Genomic DNA, 26,278 nt, shown 5'->3' with positions numbered 1-26,278 from the left:
CTCTCTGGAGTCATCATTCTCGATAATCTTTAAATGCATCAAAACTGTCTGACCAGAAAAATTTTTTTAATTAATATTCTAAATCATTCTATGATGCCTCTGTCAAGTAGTTGGGAAAATATTACAACTTGTATACTCGTTAGTAAGAATAATGTAGTGTGATAGCCTGATAGTATTCTAGAAACAACATCTGAGAGCATTGCTTTGACTTATTTGTCCAGCAATTTAAGGGATTACTATATCATAAAGGACCAGAGGACTTTGGAAAAGTTGCAGGCAGTAGCAAAAGCTGCCTAATGCCCAAACTGCAAAATCTAATAATGCAACAATATAAATTAATTGAGAAAAGAATATTGTGCAAATTATGTAAACAGCTGTCAAGTTTAGAATCTCGATTCAGATTCCTAGGTTTTTAAACTAAGACTCTGCCTGCTGTTGCATAGAAAGTCTCAATATCTGGAAACAGTATTTGCAGTGCTAGTGACCCCTGTTGTAAAATTGAACAACCAGATAAATAAATAAATAATGAATTGGCAGAGGTGATTCATTTAGATTGCCATGATGAACTACAGTCTCACTGGACAGCAGTGGGAAAGAAAAGCAGACATGCAAGCTTATTTTCCTTGATTCTCTGGAGCATTTTCTAAACTTTCATATCCAAAAAAGGTAACATTAGCAACCACAACTTTAGCAAAAGTACAAGAAAAAGAGTTTCAATCCTAAGGAAACAGAGGGCTGGAGATTTAGCTCAGCAGGCATGTGCCTTGCCTTGCAAGCATATGGTCATGAGTCTGATCCTGGGTACATAAAAAAAAAAATTTAAAACAATCCTAAGGAAACAAAACTCTGAGCAACTTAAAAAATAATAAAATGCCAGCCTAGAGATAAGTCTGTAGTGGCTGGTGAAATACAACAGAGTGGAAGGTTATTGATGTTAAAGCCTTGGTGGGAGTATTGGTAGTGTCAATAACCCTTTCATATTGAATATTTTTGAAAAGTTTAGTTCTGAGTGTCACTTTGTAAATTATATGAAAATATGCACTTAACATAGGAAATGAGTAGATCTCATTGGTATTTTATTTTATATTCTATCTCATACTTATCAAAGAATAACATAAGGAAATAATTGGAAAGTCATATTCTGTTAAATATTTTATGAGATTCAGTATACAATGTTATTTTCTTTCAACAATACTATAAATGTTCCAATATTAGAAGTCTATGATTCCATTGAAAATGTTATTTTAATTATGTTTTCACACATGTTTTACAATATGTTATTGTATGACAGGTAAAAATCTATTGGAAATATCTAAGTGATAGAGCTTACCTTTTCAAAGATGAAATGACTTTTATAATTGCTTTTACACAGCTTATTAAAGCTAGAAGTTTTATCTTAGCATTGCTTTGAAAATGTTGTTTTAAGTTTCTTCAGAATGTCAGAAATTCTATTAAATTGATCCAAATATATATTAAATGTGATAGTTACATAGAACAAATTCTTGCACTAATAAGGGCTATTCTTCTGTATCTTTAAAGTGGTAAACTATTTCATTATCTAGATCCTGTCTTTAGAAAGTTCTTTCCATTACTTTTATGATAACTAAAGGATATTTAGAGGGAATTCTACCTGACCTTTACCTTGTCTCCAAGAAAAATCAGATTAAGTCCTTTGATAACACCCTCAATTACTGAAGTGAAAAACGAGAGATAAAGCACATAATGAAATACAGAGTTCCCTTTAGAATGCGTAGCAATTTAATGCATTTTAATGAAATCAATCTTTAAATAAAAATATAAAATATTCTATAGAACAGGATTCTAGGACATTATTAAATGTACCAAACTCAAAAACGTACATATTCTTTATACAAACAACAACCTGCACAAAAGCAGGCAGATGCTTCTAACCTGGCACTTTGCATAAACATCCACAAACTCCAAACCAGGGTAACAGACTAACCAACTGATCTAACCCTGAGTGAGGACAATTCCCAGGAAGACACAATGGACATGCCCAGTAACTTTATTTTTTTTTATTTTATTTAAGAGGAAAAAGAGAAAAACACAAAACAAAACAAAGCGGTATAAGGGCACATGTGCCCAGTAACTTTAAGGAACCTGTTTTACCCTGCTAATGTGATTGAGCGAGAGACAACCATGGAGACAGCCATAAAAGGGCCAGACATAGACCCCATTGAGAGATGTAAACATAGAGAGGGAAGAATACCACCCATCCTCTGCAGGGAGCAACCGACTTGGCAAGTGGCAACATTCAGTTCAACCCTGTATTTAAATACCCACCCCATGGCCTACATCCATGAGAGATCAGAGGGCTGATCACCTTTCCCATCTACGAAGACAAACAAGGACATGCCTTGGCTTGGATGATTACCACAGTCTGGGCTAAAAAGAAGGGGGTGGAGTGGGGCCAGGTTGACCACATCAAAACTCATTGGTCCTAAAGACAGGCAAAAAATTATGATGATCTTGATTTCAAGACTGCACATCCAGGAAAGAAACCACTCATTCAAAAACACAGAGAAATTTTTCTTTTGACTCAATTTTTAATTTTTTCTATTTATAATTGATATAATTATTATATCATTATATAATTATAAATATAAATTATAAGTAATTATAATATTTAATTGATCTTTTCCTTTCATTGTTCTACATTTTACTATAGAACTATTTTAGTAATGTCTAGATAGCTAGATCACTTTTTTCTCTTACTATTGAATATTGTGCTATTGTTAGTGAAAGATATTCTGGGTTGTTTGATTTTATTGTCTGTGATGGTATGAACAGCTATTTTGAAGAAAAGAAAACATCATAATAGCTAGTGCTTATTTAATATCATCTTGTTTTGAAGTCCCATCAAGTTTTTGTTCTTCTGTCTCCATCAGTTTTATCATGTTGTTCTTATTGGATTTTATTATACTGTGATAGTACAAACAAAATTTTTAGTACACAAGGAGAATTTAGAAACCATTGTTCATTTTCTGTTAGTTGGTTCTAAATACCCTGCAATACTTTCATTCTCTTGAATGGTTTTACACTGTCCTGATAAGTTTGATGTTATACTATATGAAATTATACTCAAACATTTCAAGGAAAGAGACACTATGGTAACTACTATTATGTCGGTTATCTTGTGGCGAAACACTATTTTGCTTAAATTGTTCTGTTTTAACCTGTGTTGTTTTGTTGTTATGTCCTATTTTGTCTTAATCTCCTTTTTAAATATTTTTAATAAATAAAAAAATTCAAAAAATAAGTAAGTTTGGTAAATATTTAGTAGGTGTTTATTGAAAATAAGTAGTAAGATAATACTTGGTTTGTCTTACTGTTCATACATTATAGTTTCCTTTTTTTTTTTTTTTTTGTCTTTTTCATTTTTATCAGTACCGGGGATCGAACTCATGACCGCCTGCTTGCAAGGCAGGTGCTTATGCCGCTGAGCTAAACACCCAGCCCCTATAGTTTCCTTCTCTATGCTTAAGGATTGTTGCAATTTATATTTAGATGGCCCCTCTGAAAGCCACATGTGATCACTGGTGGGACTTTTGTTCGGGTGATGGAATCAAGGGGCATGATATTCATCAGTGGCTTAGTCAACTAATGATTTTAGAGCTAAATGTGAGGATGGGAGTTAGAGCCTACGCAGAGGAGGTGGATCACCATGGGTGTTTCCTGGAAGGTTTTATCCCCCTCCCTCCTCTGGCGATTTTCTCTCTTTCTGCTGCTTCCATACCATGAGCTGTTTCTCATCCTCAGTACCCTGCTAGGATCTCAGCCTGCCACAGAGACAGCCAACAATGGATACAATCCTTTATAAAGAGTGACTCAAAATAAATCTTTCCTCCTTTAAAAAATAGACATTGAGTATTGTATCCCAGTAACAAAAAGATAACTAACACAAAAGTAATATATTATTAGCATTTAGGGTTTGTCAATATTCAAGTTTAGGGTTTGTCATAACAAAGGGGACAACAATTTTGCTAATAATTGTTTTTACCCAGGATACCAATATCTAGATTGCCTGGAGATCATTAACAATACTAGAACCCATACCTAAATAACTGGATAGTAGGCAAAATACACTGCAAAATTTTTCCCAAGTAAACTGAAGGGATAGGGTCCTAGGCAAGAGGCAAAGTCCAATACTTAGCAACACTGAGAATGAATCTCTGAAAAGCAGACATTAACTAAAGAGATCTCCATTTTAGAAAAAAAAATAATTTTCCATTAAAATCAACCTATAAACTTGAACACCAAAAACAAGCAAACCACAAATCAGAAATAAGAGAAAACAAGTCAGGGGCTGGGGATTTAGCTCAGAGGCATAAGCGCCTGCCTTGCAAGCAGGCAGTCGTGAGTTCGATCCCTGGTACCGATGAAAAGGAAAAAAAAAAAAAAAAAAAAAAAGACAAAAGAGAAAACAAGTCATCAAAATACTTTCAAAATCTCCCACACCTTGAAACCCAATAATTGAGCATCAGAATGGAAAAAACCAAAGATAACGGAAGTATGGACATCAGAGGTCCTAAATATGAGGACAAAGTATTAAAACTGGAAGACAGGACTGTTAAAAGTAATCAACTAATGAAAGACACTTTGAAAACAATAAAAGATCATGAAAAACATTGATTTAAAATCTCCTAGATTATGTGATGAAGATTAATCCGAGACAAATTTTAATTAGTAAAATATCAGAAGATGACCTAAAGACCTCTGTACTGAACTGATATCAGAAAACTTTCCAGATAAGGGAAATGAGTATAACATACTGACAAGTGAGGCATATAGAAGCTGAATTAGTCATGCTCAGGAAAAACAAAACAAAACTATAAGACACATCATAGTCATAATCACAGAAGTCTAACACAAAAATAGAATCTTAGAAACAGAAAAAACTATACATTATTTATAAGTATAAACATATTAGAATGATAGTATTCTTCTCAGTAGAACTTGGAGTTGAAGTGCTTCAAACGAAAAAGAACAATTCCCACTCTGGCTAATATCCTGAAAAAGTATCAGGACTGATGAATAAATAAGATATTTTCATGATAAAGAGTACCTAAAGAAATTCATGATCATCAAACTAGCACTCCAAATATTCTCAGGGATCTCCAACAAAGAGACAATGATGCTGACAACATGTTTAATGGAATGAATGTACCAGATAATGTGAACAGTTAAGTAGAAATGAAAAGCAACACAAAATAAGGCGATGAACATTACAGCAGAAATCAATGTAACTGAGGCCAAGAAAAAAATACAAATAATCAATTAATGGAAGAGTTGGTTCTCAAAAGAACAATAATAATAATGAAGTATACAAATCTTTGGTTTGCATGGCAAACCAATACCTATCAGTAATCACTCTCAGTGGAAGTGGTCTCAGTTCCCCACTCATAAAACTTACATTAGAATGGATCAGAAAACAAAAATTAAAGGTATGCTCTATACTGTACAAGAAACCCATTTAAACCAAAAAGAAACTCATAGCCTGAACTTGAAGGACAAAAAACATTCTTTTATGCTAAGGAACTAAAAAAAGAGATTAACTATTCTGAATTCATACAAATTTAACTTCAAGGTCTAATTGATCAAATGGGGCAAAGAAGTTCATTAATGGGATCATACAACAGGAGGAATGAATAATTATTATATATGCAATGAATAATGGTATACTCAATTTCATAAATTACTACTGGACACAAGTGTTAAGCAAAAGTACAGGGGGGATCTTAATATCTGACTGTCATAAATAGATAGATGAAATAACAAAAAATCATTATAGAAATATCAAGGTTATACAAAATCTTTTGACAAATAAACTTAATACATACCTCCAAACAGCAACACACACTTCCCAATAAAGCAATCTTAACAAATACAAAAAAAATGTCAATAATAGTGCAAGACAGTGGAAATCAAAGGCAAAATAAAACATGGAAATAATGCAAATAAATAGAAACTAAATAACATACTCTCAAATAATCAGTGGGTTATAGAAGAAATCACAGGAAAAGCAAGATAACTTCTGGAACTAAATGATAATACCAGTACAAAATACCAGAATTTATTTGATACAATGAAAGCACTCTTAAGAGCTAAGTTTGCATCTGTGAATGGCCTCATCAAAAAACAGAGCAAGTCCAAAGAAGCAGCTTAATGATACACCTCAAGGACATAGAAATATAGGAACAATTCAAGCATAAAGTTAGTATAAGAAAATTATGAACATTACAGCAGAAATCAATGTAATTGAGAACAAGATAAAATAATACAAATAATCAGTTAATGGAAGAGTTGAGTCTCAAAAGAATAATAATACTAATAAAGTATATAAATCCTTGGTTTGCTTGGCAGGCTAGCCAAACAAATGAGAGAAAAGACTAAAATCAATGCAACTAGAAATGAAAATGGTGAAATCACAACAGACACTGCCAAAAAAATCATTATTAATAACTACTTTGCAAACCTGTATACCAATAAATTGGAGAATTTGGAATACATGAATAGATTCCTAGTTACATATGAGTTATCTAAAATGAACTAAGATTAAAAAGTATGAATAATCCAATAACAGGCAGTGAAATGGGAGCAGAAATAAAAATTCTTCTAACTAAGAAAGGCTCAGGCCTAAATAGATTCATTATAAATTCTACAAAAACTTCAGGGAGGATCTGAAAACAATACTCTTGAGGCTCTTTAATGAAACCATAAATGAAGAGGTACATCTAAAATTATTCCTTAAAACTACTATTACCCTAACTTCAAACTGAGACAAGGATCCAATCAGAAAAATTAATTATAGGCCAATCTCTTTAATGAATATAGACATAAAAATCCTCAGAAACATATAGGCAAAAAAAAAAATGCAGCAAATTTACGACAAATCAAATATCATGACCAAGAAAACAGGCTTTATTCCAGAGATTTAAGAATAGTTCAACATATATAAATCAATAAAAGGAATATGTCACAATCAACAGAATCAAGGTCAAAATCACATGATATTCTCAATACATGCAGAAAAAAAATCTTTGACAAATCTGACATTCTTTCATGATAAAATCATAGAAGAAAATAGCTACACAAAAACCTTATTTCAATCTGGATTTAAGTACTGCTGACATTATACTAAATGGGGAAAAACCAAAAGCTTTCCCTCTAAAATCAGAGACAAGACAAAGATGTCCACTATTACCACTCTTATTTAACACAGCACTTCAAACAGTATCAAAATCAATTAGGGAAGGAAAATAAATAAAAAGTGTATGTACAGGAAAGAAAAAACCAAATTATCATTGTTTCTAGATGAAATGATCCTCTACATAGAAAACTCAGAAAAATCCTTGAAAAATCTCAAAGAATTAATAACCAAATATAGCAGGACAGAAAAGTCACATAGTGAAATTCCTATGTACCAATAGCAAACCTATCAAGAAAGAATTTAAGAAAAAGTAACACTCAAGATAAGCACCAAAAACTTAAATACTTAGAATTAACCAAATTAAAGAGGCAAAAGACAATGAAAATCCTAACACCTTTATAAAGGATACTGAAGAAGACATCTGAAAATGGAAAGATGGCCCCTGTTCCTGGATACACAGAACCAATATAGTCAAAATGGCCATATTTCCAAATGATATACAGATTTAATATAATTCTAATCAAAATTACAAACACATTCTTCAAAGAACTAGAAAAACCTCAATAATTCCTATGGAACCAGAAGAGATCCTGGATAGCAAAAACAATCCTGAATAACAAGAACAAATCTGGAGACATGACAACCGTAAACGTCAAGCTATGCTACCAAGGTATAGTGATAAAAAATGGCATTGCTTTATCACAAAAATAGACATGTGAATCAATGGAACAGAATACGGGATGCAGAAAAAACACCAGGCACATTCAACTATCTGATTTTCATAAAAGGGCCAAAAAGTATAGGAGAAAAATGATGGCAAATCTGTAGCACATGCACTGCACAGGTCTGTCTGTGTCATCGAAAGCTCTAGAATGTTTGCCATCACTTCACTAGAAGAAAAATACCCTCTTTCTCATAAATGGTGCAAGGAAACTATCTGTCCACATGCAGAAGAGTGGATCTAGACTCACATCTCTCACCATGTATTACAATAAAATAAACAAGTTTCAAAGGACTTAATGTTGAAACAAAGTTAATCTGTTGGAAGATACTAGTATAAGTATTGAAGCCATCGCCCTACATAAAGACTTTCTGAGCAGAACACATTTTGCCAGGAAGTAATACCAGGAATCAACAAGTATGATCAGTCATATCAAATTAAAAGAGTCTGCATAGAAAAAGAAACACCCCAAAGAATAAGAAAAAAATTAGTCATCAGTTCCTCAGAGGAGAAATATCTAGAAGATATAAAGATTTTTTTAAAAAATTAAACCTTCCAAATTAAAAGACTCAGTCACAAATGAACAAGCGAAATGAATTAGACATTTCTTGGAAGAAATACAAAGAACTGTGGAATACATAAAAAATTTTTAACATTACTGCACATTAGACAATTGCAAATTAAAGTGATGCTGAGATTCTGTCTCACCCCAGAAAGAATGGCTGTCATCAGAAAAACAAATAACAAATTCTGCTGAGGCTGCAAGGGAAAAGGAGCCTTTCTACACTGTTAGTGAAAAAGAATATTAGTACAAAAAATATATAAATCAGTATAGATAGCATCAAAAAATTAACATACAAATTCCATTTGATTTAGCTATTTTCTCTCCAGGTATGCGACCAGGATTAAAAGGTCGTATTACAGTGATATACGCATGTCCATATTTACAGCATCATCATTCATCATAGCCAACTCTTAAAGGGCACCTACATTTCCATTAACAGATGGAAAACAAGTGGTACTTATGCACAGTGGAACAGGACTTTGCGTAAAGAGTGATAACTCATTTGTAAGAAAATAGATGTTCCTTGAGACCATAATATTAAGTGAAAAAAAAAATAACCACACAAGCTTAAATATTACATTGTATCCTCCATCTGAGAAACCTGAAATATAAATAAAGATCAAAATAAAGATAGATAATAGTAAATAACTAGATTGGTATTTCTCAAATAGGAAAGGGATCAAGAGATTGAGGAAGCTGTGTGGGCAGGGAGGAAAAGTGATTTAAAAAGAAAATGAGATGTGTTACGTAGTTGTACCAACTCCTCATGAAAAGTAAACAAGTACCAATACAAATAAATAAATAAATTGTAAAAAGCATTGAAGATATTTTATTTTATCATCATCTTTCTTTACACAATAAAAATAAGCACACTTGAGTATGAGTGTTTATATTTCACATTGGAACAATAATTTATTTTTACATTTTATTTATATGCAATTCAAACAATCTATCACTAACACATATATTTAAGCAAAATGCGTCCAAATAGTATGAATATCTACACATGGTTAAAGGTTAATTAAATTTTAAATATTCATTATCATTTCTGCTTACTTGCTCAATTTCCTATAGAAAAGCTCACTTTTAATATTGTTGCAAAAACTGAAATTCAGAATATTCACTTAAATGAATTTACCTTGTTTATTGCAGTAATTGATGCAAATAATTATTCTAAATAATTTATAAAATATTTAAAATAATTTATAAAATAATTTATAAAATATTTAAAATAATTTATAAAATAATTTATAAAATAATTTATAAAATATTTTATAAAATAATTTATAAAATATTTAAATTTTTACTCTGCGTACTCTAGTAATTTAACATTCAGAACTCTGCTTCCTGACAGTGGATGAGGTAACAGTGAAGACCGGCACTGGTACAGTGATGACTTCATGGTGTTATGATTTGAATTGTCCTCTAATAATCATATGTTGAAGTCTCGATTCACAGTATCTCAGAATGTGACTGATTTGGAGATAGGTCTTTAACGTGTGAGGCTAAGCCTTAGTCCAATATAATTGGTGCCCTCGTAACAATCAGACAAAAAAACAAACAAAACTTACCAGTAATGTCCATTCTATCTATAGTGTTGTTTGAGGAACACACATTTTGTACTCATAATATTACTATGTTCATCACAAAAGAGAAGTTCTCTTACCACTTAAAGTGAGAAATTTTAGCTGAATTAGTTTTTAAAGTATGTTTATGCTATCATACTAACCACTCAAAACTATTTGCTTCTGACCTTCAAAAGTTGAACATTTTCATTTTCAACAAATATTCGGAATTGGGTGAGATAAAAGAAAAAAGGTTTTGCCTGGTTTCACAAGTCTGCCAATTTAAGTTCTGATGTAAGAACTCCTGCCCTGGAAGGGAAAGAGCAGTTGCCATCTGCAAGGCAAGGACAGTGAAAGGTCTTCAAGATAATGCTTTCCTCCACTCTAAGTGAGGGGACACCCTTATGCAGTGAGTCACTGAGGATGTATGGACTTTTCTTTAAAAATATCCCTTCTGTAAGGGATGCAGAGATTTATTTTGATAACTCAGTATTAGGAAATCATTTATTTAATGCAATAAAGCAAGAAAGAAAATAAGCAGGACTAGTCCTTGTCCAATATTTATCTTCAATATACAAACTTAGACAAAGAGGGAGAAAGAAAAGATGAGGAGAAAAACAGAGAAAATAAGTACTCAAAATGGAGTATCATATTTAACAAATATTGTTGTCACAGTCCAGAATCATTGACCCTTGAAAGATATTTAGTGCCCCTTTCGTCTGCTAATGACTGCTAGTACCTTTTTGGGGATCACATAATTGGTCCCCAGTGTAGCAGTATCATCTGATTATTGACTTTTTACCATTTGCTACAGTCCATGCTAAATTGCTTGCACTTTTTACTCTAATGCCCAGAAGCACTATATGAAGTGTGTACATTTCCTCAATGTATAAGAAATTTAAAAATTAGAGAAGTTACATTACTTACCTCCAATCATCAAAACATAACTGCTAGATTCTGCTTCTTTTCAAGTTCTCCCCCTTCAAAATTATTCTACATGATATTTTTGCTGAATCACTGACCCTTTGAAAGAAAAGCTATTTTCCGGCTTATTTTCCAATCATAGACACTTTCATCAGCTAGACACAATGACTGTGGTCTACCACCTGTCCCTTTCAATGGATTAAATCACCCTAGATGTCGTCTTTGATTTCACCTTTCAACTGTATGAAACTTTCGGTAATCGTTTCGGTATAATCATACCGGCAGATTATCTTCTCTATAATTTCTAGCTGTCCAGTTATGAAATGGAAAACTCTCCATGTCATTGCAGAGACAATTAAGAGTCTCCTCTCAGTAAATGTTCTCCATGAATACGTGAAACATTATCTATCATGGCTTGTGTTTAGGCTTGTGTTACCCAAAACTTCACCCCATCATAGGTGGGGCTTTTTCAGAGCAGTAGGGTCTAGACTGTGTGACTGATTATTGGTGCAGTGCTGGGACTAAGGGAGCTCGGATTAGGGGTGCATGATTACTAAATTTGTCCACTAATTGGCTTGGCACTCACCATAAACTGGGTACCCTGCATAACTGTAAAAGAAGCAGAATGAAACTGCTAAGGTCCTTTTTTAGTTAACGTGTAACTTGGTGCCTTCTGCAGGCCATGAATTGCTTCTCCTTTGCAGTGTCCTTCTGCCACTATAGCCAGTCAATTATGGACTGAAACTTCTAAAAACTGTGAGCTAAATAAACCTTCCTCTTTTAATTTGGAGTATTGGGTATTTTGTCTCACAATGAAAAAAGTAACTAAGAGAATATGGCAAGTTTCTATGTGCTGTCTTACCTCTGGAACTCTAAAGCAGGCATCAGTAAACTATATCTATAAATTAGCAGATAATACAAATGCTAAATTTTTCAGGTCATATAATGTCTGTTGCAAACACTAAATCCTTGTGTACTGTGAAAATAACCATAGACACAATGGAAATTATTCGACTTGATAGTGTTGAAAAAATGTTTTATTTACAAAGACCGAAAGCCCAGTCCAAATTTAATCCATGTACCAGAGTGTTCTATTTCTTTTAAAACATGGTAATGTTTTGTATTACTCCAAATCACAATGAACTAAAATTTCTTTTTAAATGGAATTTGAAGTCTGATTCTGATTTCTCCTTGCCTAGACACATTAATAATATAGCTATGTACTTTAATAGATTAGCAAATTCTATAACATTTAAGTATGAGAGAAAATAAAATGATCCACTGACTGTTGTTAGGTGCTTTGCAAATATTAGCATTGGATTTATGTTAAAAATTACATGTACATTTTCTACCCAGTGGAAATATGACTTGAGTATTAATCAGATTAACATGGTTTACTTGATGAATAAAACTCCAAGGAAATACAGTCATCATTTTTCAACTCATCTTTGTCTAGAAATGAGTTTAACAGGTTCAAAACAAGAAGAAATAAGTGCCACTTTACTGTTCAATTAAGTTTTAATGGAAAAATCATGATAAAACAATCCAAGCACTTGTAGATTTTAAGTAAAATGCATTTCTTTTATTCATAAACCCTGAATTTAAAATGATGGCTTCAAAAAAGAGAATGAAATTGGTTTGTCAAATATAGCACTTCACTTTTCCTATGTTTCCTCTTTCTGGACCATCAGGTACTAATATCAATGGGAAAACAGGAAGGCAGGAAGGAAAGAAGTCAAACTGGCCAAGATGCAATATGTGCACAAATGGATTCTTCACAATGAGTGCACTTAATAAGTATTTCAAACACATGCTAATACATAGAGGGAGAGAATAAGCTTGAGAAATCATTATTATTTATATTCAAAGTATCTCTGAAGTTTTAGCTTATCAATTGTTAAGGAAAATCAAATAAATAATTCCACAAAACACGGAAATTATCCTGTGGTCATATTATATGTATTTTTAGTTAGATACTGATTATACTCTCTAAGTAAAAGTAGTTTTGCATGCATAATATCACTCTATCTTGACAATAGAATATGAAATAGATATACCTTTGTATTTTGGATATAAAGACTAAAGTTTATAATAAGCCAAGTAACTTTTCTTGGTTTATTAAAGACGTAATTGTACCAGAAACTTTGCTAACTTTCCGGCAAGCATTAACTAATATTATAGTCATGGACACACTAATAAAGAAAAAGACAGAGAGAGAGAGAGAGAGAGAGAGAGAGAGAGAGAAACACACAGACAGGTAGACAGACAGACAGACAGACAGACAGACGCAAGTAAAGAGGAACAAAAACATATTTTTCATTGAACAATTCCCTAAGTACTATTTCATTTGCTCCTAAGTCTAGTTAAATGATAATGTTCTACTTATTTTTGTATTCCAATGTAAAACAAAAAACAAGCACTGAATAATTCTTTTTTAATTATTATAAGTTAACAGAGAATAAATATTAATACATGTATTTTACTTTCTTTTTTATTTAAAAAAACAAAATACAAAAGAGTAGAAATGATATAGAATTTCAAAAAAATAACATTCAGAAATCATCTCTAGCTGATATATTACATATTGTTATCTTAAAAGTAGCTGTTTAAGTTACAAAATCAAAGCATAAAAAATTAACAATCAATGACAGCACACACTATTGTTTGATGAAAAAGATATGATTTTTATTTTGCTTTCAATATACATCACAATGTATTTATAAATAATTTGGAAGAGTTGATCAAATATCTCAATTTATTTGAAAATTTTCTGTTTTATAATCAAACTTCAGTGAAAGACTCCACAAATTATTTTCAATTTAAATAGAATTAAATGTTAAATAACTTTTGAGAAGACATATCCATATCTGGTTTGGTTTAGTTCTATGTAGTGCCACTGACTTGATTGAAAATTACAAGTTCCAGTGAGACACAGCTTAGCTACATTCTGAAATCCATTGTTCAATCTATGTGTGACTCTGGATTACCTTTGTTCCGTGTTGTCAGCCAGGCCCACTGTTTGGGTAGAGGATGATGTGTTGACTTGGGGAAGACAGAAGAAAAGAAGCAATGGTGACATTAATGGAAAATAAAGGAGTACAGTAGAGAAAATAAAAATGATTACTATTATTTATGATTCATTAGGTACAAACTTATACTATGTATTACTTTTTTATGTTTAAACATCCTTTACTGAAACTCAAAACTGACATAGAAGTAATTATCTGGAGAAAACGAATGTTGATTGTGTACAATGTGGACAGAAAAGAACTTAGGCAGTGTGAGTTTGCTATAAACACATAGAAAACTAGTAATATGGTTATCAATCCTGCACGCTTAAACATACATGCAGTTATATCCTTTGGAACACTTTCTTCTCTCTTTTTTTACAAGAGCAATTACACACTTTGGGTTTTATTACTCCTACGGTTCTTACTACTTTTCACACTAGAGACACTGTGTCTAAGCCACATGGGGTCGCTCCTTCCCCTGTCAGACCAGAGTGCAGTATCAAGGTGCCAGAGCACTTGGCTTCTTAGAAGCCTTTCCCTTCACTTGTAAGTTGCTAGCTTCTCTTTTTGTCTTTCCTCTTTTTGTGTCCTAATCTCCTCTCCTCACATGGACAACGGTGCAATCAGATTGGAGTTCAGAAACATCACTTCATTTAACCTTTAATTACTTCAAACAAGTACATTCCGAGGTATTGAGAATTCAACTCTCAAAATATGAATTGGTGCTAAGGGTAAAAGGGATACAATTAAGCCCATCACAGAAGACAGGTAAGGCTAAAGGATCATCTGGTCAGGTGCCCTGCCTGGAGCTGCTCACTTTTTAGTGTGGACTGGTTCCTCAGGTCCTAGATTGTGGAATGCGTGGTGTGGCAGCAGTGAGGGTAGGGACACATTTTCAGGGTGGCCCTCTTCTCCAGGCTCCCAACCCCGAGTAAACTGTGAGAACAACTGGATTCAATATACAGAAAAATTCATAAAAATTATATTATCTTCTTTTGAATAAGAACAAGATGTAGAAATACTGGCTCAATTAGTGAAATATTTTAAGTGTCTAAAAAAGTAACTTTCACCCTTTTTTTAATCTGTTCTAGCTAAAGTCACTTTGAATACTCAATCTAATGGAAATTTAGCACACAGTCAACACTTTGTAATAATATTTATCTCTAGGTAATTTTAACACTTGCAAAATTTTTATAAATACATAGCAATTCTAAATTTGAAGTCCTTACAAATGTTCTATTCTATCACAGAAGTGAGATCATCACAGCTTTGTCTAATCTTTCAGCCAAATCAAAAATACCACACGATTCCAAAAACTAATTCTAATAAATTTCCTTGTTTTATTTTGTTGTATAACCTTCATCAAATGCATATCAAGTAAACATAAATCTAAGTGAGGCACATATTGCTAGACTAGTTGTTCATTTTTAATTGAAACACTAGAGGGCACCCTTTCCTTGTTAAAATATGCTGCTTTAACATAGTGACATCTCGAAGGATGACTCTGTAAAAGTAACCTTCCTCCTATTTTTAAACTTTTTGGGCCTGATTCAATGTTCAATTTATTCTAATTTTACTGATCCCCAAAGTCACATCATATTATTTTAAGTGATATTTAGTTGATTTGTAACTGACATGAATTCTATCCTGAGGAATCTCAGCATTACAGAGTTTAAGAGCATCAGCTCCCCCAGCACCATGATGATGAACAAACCCGGCATTGTTTTATCAGTGTTTGTGATGTTATCTAGCAAATAGGAGCCAGTCTAAATTTCTGAATCTCGGTCTACAAAAATTCATCTTTACAGTGTCACATTTTCCCATGAATAGCACACTAGTACCAGGTTAGCTCAGTTTAAACTGCAGTGGCAATGAGACTTGCCTAGAGGGAAGGATAGAAACTGAGAATTCAGAGACTTGAGTAGTAGTAATCGGTGCTATTTACCTAGCAGTAGCTAATGCATTGCAGTTACTTAAGCATTTTACTTACACTGTTTCCTTGATATCACACTAATTACTGTCTTATTCTCATTTTTAACTTGCAAAAAAAGTCCTCAGAAACACGACAGTAGTAGATAATTCTACATGAAAGTTATCATATTGGTGTTGCTCTAACAAAATGCCAAAAACTAGGTAATTTATAAATAATATATAATTATTTCTTAGTGTTAAAGGACAAATATCAAAGCATCTGTAGGTTCTGTCTAGAACGAATCAGCAAATTTAATGCTGATGTCCTCACATGGTAAAAGGAACAAGGGTGAAAATACCTACTATTTCTCTCTAATCTTTTTAAAGAGTTGATAATCCCATTACTGGAGGCTCATCTTCATGATTTAATCATCTAATGACTCTACCTCTTTGTGATTGTTCCCACAAAATTTTGGCTGGATACATTCAGACCACAGCAAACAGCACTTGCAAATTTCAACAAATTTATCAGTATGATTTCTTGAAATTTTCTGTATTTATTTTAGGGAAAGTAGTTCCATAGGGGTGTGATATTATAATGGACAAGAGCAATGGGATGTATTTACTCTGAATGCTTGGTAAGCGAGTATATTAAGTGATTACTAAATCATGTTGGTATTTCCTTAATTATAATTGACTTCAATTAGAAATTGACTACTCAATTTGATATGCAGTCTTAAGTCTGTAGTAATTAGGTTAACAACATAAATGTAGACTGTAGCATATCCTTCAAATGCTTTTAAGTTGAAAGGGGAAAAATTCCAGAGTAACCTAGAGAAGGAAATTGTCACAGACAATGAGATAACAGAATAGTTGCACACAATTAGGAGAGATGGAGAGATAGATTTTGCAGGTCATCAATGGGGCAGGATCGCTACAAGGTTTAAAAAAGGCTAAAAGCTATGACTCCTTTTTAATGCCAGTTCTTTCTTGCCATGTAGGGAATCCATGGCATTATAGTGGCTAAGAATTATTAGAGGATCCTTGCCACATTTTAGATGATGATTTACTAAGAGACTTCCATTCTGTGTCTAGTTCATGTGCAATCTACTCACTCACTTGTGGGCCCTTATCACTGTGTGTACACATTTACAACACATACAAATGCAGGCACCTACATGAGCATGTGCTCCTGGACACAATCTCACAGAATAAACAGTTCAGAAAGTTTTAAGAATTGCACTTCCTAAAAGTTTGTTGCAGTAGAAAAATTTCAGTCATTTATGATTAGAATAAAATATTTGCATTTTTTCTACAGTCAGAAAATCCATTAAGGCTAACACGTTCTTTTTGCACATGGAATTTTTTAAATTAAAGGTAAAATCTGGTACATGTTTAACAGTGGAGTTCCTATTATTTATGTTCATTTGAACAGGAGACAATACTTAGTATATTTTTAGAGGGAAGAAAAAAAATTTTTTTAATTTTAATTTTTAAGGGGATAAAACAAAAGAGGACAGGACAAAACAAATCAGAACAGAACAATGCATGTAACACAACACTTCATAACCAGACAACCAGACATCAACAGTAGCTACCATAAAGTCTCTTTTCTTCGAAATAGTTGAGCATATCTTCACACACAATATTATCAAACATAACAAAATAGTATAAAAAGATTCAAAAGAATGAAAGCATTACAAGACTTCAAAACTAAAAAACAGGAAATGAACAATGGCTACTATAGTATCTGATTTTCCTCAAAAAGTTTCTCTATAGCGTCACACATAATTAAATCAAATAAAACACAACAGGATAGAACCAATCAAAACAGAAGAACAAGAGCATGGTAGGACTTCAAAGCAAGATGATAGCAAATTAACAATGGCTACCATAATGTCTTATTTTCGTCAAAATAGCTATTCCCATAATTACTCATAATAAAATCAAACAACAGAATAAAACCAATCAAACAAATGAATGAAAGCATTATAAGACTTCAAAGCAATATAATAGGAAACCATCATTACCATAATATATCCCATTATATTCAAAATAGCTTCCCCTACCATCTGACAGCATAGAATCTAACAAAACAAGACAGAACAAAGCCAAACCTAACAAAATTGTGTAAACAGTGCAAGAGTTCAAGATAAGACAATATGAAATTGACAGATGTTTCCACTTTCCCTCCCAGGTATTTCCTCCTCTGCTCTTACATTAACATTTTGCTTTTGGATCCCATTAACTCCTTTTGTTTCTTATGCTAGGGTTGACATGTATGAGTTCAAACTGTTGCAGCCATGAACATGATCTTCAGTTGCATCCATTTACCTACAGGCGCCTTGAGATTATTTTACTTTATAGCTGGGTAGCTTTCCACTGCATGAAAATACTGTATCTTTCTTATCCCTTCTGCCATTGATGGGCAAGTTACTCTTGTAATTTTTTTTTTATTTTCCTGTCACATGAAACAATTGTTTTCTCTCCTTTGATTTTCAGTCTATGCATTTCCTTTCCAGTTAAATGTGTTTCTTGTGTACATGTATCGATGGATCTTGTTTGTTGATTCACTCTCCCTGTGTTTCTTTTTATTGCTGATCTGAAGGATTCTACATTAATGGTGACAACCCACATACATTGGTTTGTCTCTGTCTGCCCTGCTATTCTCCTGTTATTGGTTCCCCTCTTTCCCCCATTCTTCAAATGCCTGTTTTATTTGGTTATCCTCTTCTGCTACTGTTCCTGGAACCATGGTCTGCTTTATCTCTCTCTAGAATATCCTTTAACACTCTCTGTAGGGTTGGTTTGGTAGTCATGAATTCCTTCAGTTTTTATCATAGAAGTATCTTATTTTTCCATCAATTTTGAAAGATAGTTTTGTAGGATAGATCAATCTTGTTTGCAAGTTGTTTTCTTTTAGGGTTTGAAATACTTCACTCCAAACTCTTCTTGACTTGATGGCTTGCGTTGATAAGTCTGCTGTGATTCTGATTGGTTTTCCTTTATAGGCGATCTATCTCTTTTTCTCTAACAGCTTTTACTATCCTGTTCTTGTGCTGAATTTCTGGGATCTTGATTATTATATGTCTGGGTATAGATTTACTTTAGTTATGACTAGTTAGAGTCCTATATGCCTCACTTATCTGCATGCTAGATCCATTTCCCATGTTTGGGAAATTTTCTTCAATTACTTCTGTGAATAGCCTTTTAATTTCATTTGCGTTGACCCCTGTATCTTCAACTACACCTATCACTCTTAAGTTATGCTTCTTTGCATCATTTTGCAGCCACTGGATTATTTCCTGATTCCATGTTGGTTTTTAAGAGATCTTTCTTCTCTTGATCACTAGCTGTTATCCTGTTTTTAAGGTTTGAAAGTCTATATTGAGTCTCTTTCAAGTGGTTTTGCCAGGTTTCTGTTGAATTTTTAATTTCCTGCTTAGTTCTTTGAATCTGTTTCCTGCATTGTAATTCCTTTCTACATTCATTCAATGTTTCCATCAATTTCCTATGCTCCTCTTTATTGTTTCTGTCTTCTTTAGACCTACTGAACTATTCTTTCCATATGTTTGTGGTTTCTTCTTTTACTTGAGACATTATTTCTGATTTGACTGCTTTTACAATCTCATGAAGTTGTTTCCTTACTTCAGTTGCTATCCCCTCAGAGATTTCAGGTGTGTGACTTCCATTTTCTTCCATGATTGTAGCTCCCAGAGTTTTTCTGTGCGGGGTAGAGGTTTCAGTTTGCCTTTTGCTCCTTCATCTTGACATTTTTCTGTGTTTCTCTCAACAAACTGGTTGTGGGGTCTCAGGCACTTCCTGTGTTGGCTGCCCCTAGGCAGTGTAGGGGGATAAGATAGGCAACTAGATTCTTCTAATTCCAGATTTCTAGAGAGATAGCAGGACATGGAGCAGGCTTCTCTAGACATATGCAGCTACACTGTGGCTTTGCTGATGATCAGGGGTGCATGGAGGTGGGTCTGCTTCTCTCAGCCGATGTGTCTACACTGGGACTCCCATGACGGTAGCAGACACACAGGAGTGTGTTTGTTTGATTCTGCTCTTGGGTGATGGCTGCCTGAGGGAACCAAGGGCCTCCAATGGTGGCCTTCAGATGCACAAGGCTTACCTGGCTGTGTGTCCCTCCTCTTGTTGGCTGCCTGCAGGAAGGAGCCTTCTGATGGCAGCTCCCTGAGGGTGAAGGCAGATCTGCCAGCTCTCTCTGCCCATGCTGGCCATCTTCAGGATGTAGCATTTTGGTAATGGTGGGCAGCAGGCAGAGGTGGATTTGTCTGTCTCCCTCAACCCACACTGGGTATACAGGAGAAGGCACCTTCCAGTGGCGGTGCTCAGCAGGCAGAGGCTGATCTCCTTGTTTTCTCGACCCATGGTGGGTGCACAGAAGAAAGGCAAGAAAGATTATAGAGAAATTGAATAGTATTTGAAAAGGATGAAATGACTATTTTTAAAATACCTGTATTGGTAAGAGTTGTCAACATAGGTATTTTGTGTACCAAATGCTGTAGTGATTGCAAACGAACAATGTGGTAACATACCTGAGATGATTTCCAAATAAAGTATGGAAAATGCCACTTCTCGGTAGGGAAAACCACAGAAGTAAGTTAGACAAAGGTCTACCTCAAAAAGATCTGTATTTATATTACGTGACGGATCTGATTTTATCTCAAATCCATGAGAAATCCATGAGGTTCTCAAGAAAATTACTTTGTAGAAAGACTCTCTGTTTGAATTGAAGAAACAAGTACAAAAAAAAGGGGGGGGGATAATATTAGTCACTTAAATTCCTCACAAGAAGAAGGCTGATAATGCTACTCAGATGCAAACAGGTGTTCCCCTTCTTGAAAAATGAAAGACTGCTTAGCAGGAAAATACTAGAGGCTGCATTGCATCACACATAAAACCTCAGTCATGGGGCCCAACAGAGGTCTCTCTTTTCACTAAAGCTATTCTTAAAGCCTCATTAGAAATTCCTAGAATTTCCATATTTCAATTTCAAAGCTGCGACAAAAAAGCATTTTTACTTTATCTCCCTATTTAAGAATAGAGTTGTGTGTGCACGTTAGCTTATGTATCTGCAACCCAACCATGTGCTGTCTGTGTGACAGCAGATAAATTGCCTCTTCAGTTCCCTAACTGTATAAACAGATAAAACAATTCCCAGGAGCTTCCTGAAGGATTAAAACTAATGCTATATTTTCATTTGTGTTTGGTTTGTGTCCCCCAAAGCCACATTTGGTCATAGGTGAGGCTTTTTAGAAGTGGTTGGATCTAGAGTGTATGATACTGGGATGGATCCATGGTATATTGCTAGGCTTGAGGATGCTAGGATTATGAGTGTGTGATTACTACCTTAGCCCATTGATTGGTATGGCACCCACCCTAAGCCAGATAGAACAGACAGAAACATGAAATGGATGGAAGGAAGGTACTATTGTCATTTGAATTTTTATGGCTTCCTTTTACTCTTTTCAGCCTGCCATGAACGGTTTCTCCTTTCCAGTGCCTCTCTGCCATGTGCCACACATCTTGGAGCCAGCAGATTATGGACTGAAACCTCTACAGTCTGTGAGCTAAAAAATACCTTCCTTCCTTTAGCTTAGGGTGTCAGATATTTTATCTCAACATCAAGTAAAATAACCAACTTTGGGGATAAACCACAAGTTTTCCAGTGCCAGATCTGGTCATCATTGTATCACCATTGTTTGTTACTTGTTTGTTTGTTTAAGACAAGGTTTTGAATTCACTACATAGCCCGCTGTGGCCTTAAACTCACTGTACTCATTCTGCCTCTGCCACCCAGGTGCTGGGATTACAGCTGTGCACCTCCATGTGAGGAAAATTACCATGATCTTCGTAGCCTCCTTTCCCTGAATGACACTCAGCAGCTACATTCCCTGCACCTTTTTCACACTATGTAAAGACACGGAAGAAGACTGCAGCCTGCTTCAAAAAGTGTCAATGATGGCTTTTCACCTAGCACCTAAAATAGTACCTGGCATGTGGCAGGCTCTCTATTACTGATGGTTGAATTGATAAATATGTAAATCAAAATGGAACATTTTAGGGATTTAGGATCAAATCATAGACACTGAAAATCTACCAAGAAAGAGGTCATTTTGGAATAGTGTCATCTGTTTTCCCTAGATAGCACATCTCCATAAGAACATAAACATTCTTTTTTTCTTTTATAAAATGTGAAAGTATTTCATAAAATCATTTGTCCTGCCTTACAATGACAAAGAAAGTGCTGTGGTCTAAAATGAATATATTTCCTATGCTATCTGAATAACACACTAATAACTTATCAAATATATTTCTGATCAAATACAATCTACATTTTCACATTTAGAGTTGTAATACTTTCCTTGGTTTAACTTGAAGTGAAACTGGGATTGTTGTTATTGTTGACATCAGCAAGAATTTCAAAAAGCTTAGTAAAATTTCCAATAAAGTTTAGTGACCACTTCTGGTGGAAGTCAATGAATCATATGACCAGTATTGCATACTGACTTGTTTTCTTCGAGTAATGGCCTCCTATGAGAAATACAGATGCTTTTCAATTTATGATAGATTTATATCCAGACAAACTGAAAAATATAATAAGTCATATATATAATTACTACTCCTAACCTACCAAATATCATAGCTTAGCCTCACCTCTTCAACATGCTTGACCTATAGTTGAACAGAATTTTCTGTCAAAAAGCTTATTATATAATAAAGTGTTGAATATCTCACATAATTTATTGAATGCTATACTGAAAATTAAAAATAAAATGGTTGTATGAGCATATTTCTTGTCATTTTAAAGTCACAGCATTGCATGCGTGTGTTGTTGCTGTGCGAAATGATCAACCCCATGCTTCCAAGGACTGGTTCAGAGCACACACTGATATGTGTGTGCCTCACCATCCTCCTCATAAGTCCTAACTGGATCAAAGTTTAAAAGAATTGTACTACAGCACAAATTCGCTGTATAACCAAATGCTTTTTAATTTATGAGAAATATCAGACTTTTGCATCATGTTAAACAACCTTCTATGGCTGGCACTCCACAGTCCTGGGAGTTGAGTCTGTTTCAAATACAAAATTAACAGTAGTAGAAGGAGGGTCATTTTTCTGCAGATCAAAATAAAGAAGTCCTTAGAATGATCTACTGGACCATAAGAATCAAATATTAATTAATGAATGGGGAAAATACTTTAAAAACTGTGTGCATGTAAATTATAATGAAAATTATTTTGTAGCTAAAAAATGCAAAAGTAAAACTCAGTAAGTTCCTTAATAAGAACTTTTTGATAAAAACATTTATATGCATAAATACTCCTTAAGACATCGGTTTAGATTTTGCATCATTTTGCATCTCATTGGCCAATACTAAATTTAGGCAAATAAAAATCAAGGGAGTTAAAGACAAAGACAAAAAACCACTAATGTGCTAATGTCAAAATGACCTATAAATAACACCTTTATAAAGACTCCGGCTTAGCTAATTTCAAGTAACTTGTGTTTTTTGAGATTAAAAAAGCAATAGTACATTCACAGTTTGCCACATAGCTCTTCATAAACCTCTTATTCCTTACAAGACTCATTTTTCTTCTATAGATAACAGCAATAAAAAGTAACATGAAAATATTTTACCATATTATAGAATCACTACACTTGCTTCTCTAAACTAATTATGTCCACAATTTCAAAATTGTTTTTTCCTTTTCCATTTCTCATCCCCTTAGCAAACCATTTCTACCACAGCCTCCCCTCAGAAACTATAAAGAGATAGTTGGTCACCGAAACACAAAGATACCATTTATACTTTACTGCAATAACATAATTTGAACCCTGGCATACCTAAAACAATTTACTTCTGATGTAAAATAACATTTATCTGATTTATTGTCAATTAAAGTATTTTATTTCTTCCCTGTTTTTAAAGTAAAAGGGGGAACAATAAAGAAAATAAAGCAGAGATGAATGAATAAGCTATTATTTCAAAAGTGGTATCTCAAAACTGATATCTCTAAGGCATTTAATCCATAAAATGATAAAATAGCAGGAAGGGGAAATCTACAAAGTGCAACACATTTCAAGATGTCAAAGTTGTAAATTAAACTTACGGCTGAGAGTATTTACTTCTAAAGGTCAGAAAACAAAACAAATTCTAAAATGAAAACTTCAAAACTATCACATCTGTTTATTTTATCAAATATCACTGTGACATATTCTTCAGCAATATAGCATTTACAGTCAAGAAAGGTTTGTATTTTTCATCGGAAATAGTCTCATTGCCAATTTTAATAAACCCAATGGCGGTGCATTTTATTTCACAATACAATAAGATACAGATATGCAAACTTTTTCTGTTGTAATCCAGATGATTTTGAAGGCTTTATAGAACACACAGTCTCTTACTATTATCTGACTCTTCCATGGCAGAACAAGCCACTCACAGGTGATCAATAAACAAGATGCTGTAGTACTGTTCTGTAAAGTCATCCACGAGGATGACCAATACACTGGATTCGCCACGCAATCATATTTTCCAGCCACTGTGATATACACTTCATTAAAATCTATCTTTCATGTTTATAGTTCTAGTACCTTTTCATAAATAATTTGAAACTGTTTAAAATATCTGCAGTTATCTAATAAAAGCCTCCAACCAAAAATATTGTACATTATGAAAAGTATATGCCCAATACATTATTTTTAAAATCTGAGGTGGTGTTTATTTACCACAAACACATGCTTCATTTGTATTTATTTTTCAATGACATTAACAATTGAAACTCGATGTCCAGAAACAAACTCTTAAATATCGCTACATACATCAAGGACATAATTTCAAGGTCCTGAGTAGCTTCTCATTTGTATCTAACTAACGTTAAGCCATAATTTTTAAGCCATCAGTGTAGTTATAACATGTTCTATGTGTTTTGCAAAGGTATATGGTATCTGATATTGTCATATTGTCAATGAGAGATATAAACAACTATGGTAAATATTATGTTTTTGTTTCAGAATTTCTAGATTGTAATGAAAAATTAAAAATTGTATATTATAGGGGCTGGGGATTTAGCTCAGCGGCATAAGTGCCTGCCTTGCAAGCAGGCCGTCGTGAGTTCGATCCCTGGTACCGATAAAAACGAAAAAGACAAAAAAAAAAATTGTATATTATAGCAAAAGGCACAATGGTAACCACTTTTAATCACTTGGTATTCTATTTTTGCATCATTTGCTATGCCCACCCTTCTCTTCTGACTGTTTTGTTTAGTCATATTTTAAAGTAAAAGGGGGAAACAATAAAGAAAATAAAGCAGAGATGAATGAATAATACCTTTCTCACAGCCTTGGATGCTTCTTATTTACCGAAATAACATTAATTTTTGAAAGCTGTCTGCCCTAGTCACTTTTTCATCACGCTTAAGTGGCGGTGTTGGCATATGAATTTGCTTTTCTCTAACATCATAACCAATATCCATTGCCACCCACCCTCCGGTAAACAAGAAGCATCCAAGGCTGGGAGAAAGGTATTTTCTTCTTGTGAAAATCATTTCTTTTGATTGTTTTCTTTGCCTTGACTTTTGCTTAGTTGCGGTGTACTTGAAATGTCTGTGACAGCTAGCTGTATCAACTTGGGTAAGAAATGCTCAACTAAATTTGATCAGCATGGTTCTGGGTAGTAAAGGGGTTTACTAAAGACAGAATAAGATCTCTGGGTGTGAGTAGCACCAATCTATAGGTTCATGACCTGAATGAAATAAAAGGAAAATAAAATGGAAGGCTTCTTCTGCTTCTTTGGAAGAGCTCCAGCTTCCATTTCCACCTTGGACACCATCTCTTGGCTTCCAGCATGGATGCTTCAGCCCCCAGCACTGACCCTTTGGGCTCCTTGTATGACTCGCATAGGACACCATGGCGAGCTTCAGGCCTTTGACATATGACAGGACCCTTAGGCTCTCTGACACGGGACAGCCCTTCTGTGTTTCCCACACCTGACTTTGTGGGCTGCATTTGAAAGCCTACTTTGTAAACCATTATACATTTATACATCTTGTATTAAATCTGTTTCTCCAGTGAGCACTAATTAATACAAAAACTATTGGGCTGTGTGGTGAGAGGGCACTCTGGTGTGTGCCCTTTATTGATTTTAAGTGTAAATACTCCCACCGTGGTTGATTTTAGGCTACCAGAGCAAAGACACTGCAAGTAGAGTTCAGACAGAAACCATACAGTTAGCTCTCCCAGGCTGGCATAGCAGCTCCAGTTTAGACCTCCAAGCAACTTAGTACATTCACAGTTTCATAGTTTGCCAATCACACAAAATCAAGAGAGAGCTGATTGTCACCAAATATTTTAAAGAACAACAAAAGCAGATGGTTAGCCATT

The sequence above is a fragment of the Cavia porcellus genome, unplaced genomic scaffold (assembly GCF_034190915.1).
Source record: "Cavia porcellus strain 051 isolate PalLab524CR breed Dunkin Hartley unplaced genomic scaffold, mCavPor4.1 scaffold_4, whole genome shotgun sequence".
Taxonomy (NCBI): domain Eukaryota; kingdom Metazoa; phylum Chordata; class Mammalia; order Rodentia; family Caviidae; genus Cavia; species Cavia porcellus.
Note: the sequence above shows the minus strand (reverse complement) of the source record.